Raw genomic sequence first — 1,163 nt, 5'->3', positions numbered from 1 at the left:
GAGCAACTCTTTGGACACCGGGTTAAAAAAGCAAAGTTGGAGTGGGAGGGAAAAAGGAGCACAAAGGAGGAGGATAAGGTTTTTTTTGTGTAACAAAACCAAACAAGATTAATTGACAGAAAGAGATATCTAAAGACGAAAAAAAAAGGGAAGTGTTCATTTTCAAGTCGGGGGTTTCTCCTCTGAAGTATGTTCTCAGTTTCTCCTGTGTGTTTTTTTTTTTTAAATCATTGTCTCCATTTTGGAGAAAAAAGTAGCCTAGCAGCAGTGGCAATGGAGGAAAACGCACACACGGGATGAGAGAACCGTCTGAGGGGACGACAGAATCATAATCCTATAACAAGGGGTGTTTTCTTTGCTGTCCCCCATGTCTGTCTCCTTCTCTGTCTGCTGTGTGGAAAGTCTGTTAAATGCTTCCTGGTTAATACAGTTTTGCCTCTGAGATAATTTAAGGTAAACTGGCACTCTGATAAAACAGAGCCACACATTCTTAGATCCTGAAGCTTGTTGCAACAAAAGCTTGATTTCATTATATCATCATTATAAAACACTTTGCAAACACTGCACATCCCACAGTCAGTCAAAGGGATTGGACAGAAAAAGGAGGCAATCATCTGCATTTAGCATTTAAACCTGCTACAACACTTCCTTGCTCATGTGATCTCAGAATGTTGGGGCAGGAAAACAAGAAATGTTTGATAAGGATTGGACTAAGGAGGATCAGCCACATCTCTGGTGTTACTATAAATTATTGTATTTTAAGAAATTATGTAAATTCATTCCGTGTGTGCAGAGTTTTGCTGTTCAATAATGTCAGAGCTTGGCTCACCCTTTTCAATTCTGTCCTAATACCACCGCCTTACTGGGCTGGTATTCACAGGATAACCCTTAACATACCGAAATATTATTTGATAAAATATAAAGGTATTAATATCAAATAATATATTCAGATTCATAGTTACAACACTGGTATTGCTACAGCTGTGAAGAATCCAGCTGACTGTTCTGGATACAGTGAGGTCAAGCAGAGGCCATTTTAGCTGGAGGGAATTAAGACAAGAATCCTTCATGAGGACTAATATATCGAGGCATGTGACGTTGCCTGGTACGGCCCACGGTCCCACCCTGGAGCCAGGCCTGGGGTTGGGACTAGCAGGAGAGCG

Source organism: Girardinichthys multiradiatus, chromosome 12 (assembly GCF_021462225.1).
Source record: "Girardinichthys multiradiatus isolate DD_20200921_A chromosome 12, DD_fGirMul_XY1, whole genome shotgun sequence".
Lineage (NCBI taxonomy): Eukaryota > Metazoa > Chordata > Actinopteri > Cyprinodontiformes > Goodeidae > Girardinichthys > Girardinichthys multiradiatus.
The sequence above is the reverse complement of the archived record's forward strand: the minus strand, read 5'-3'. Positions refer to the sequence as shown.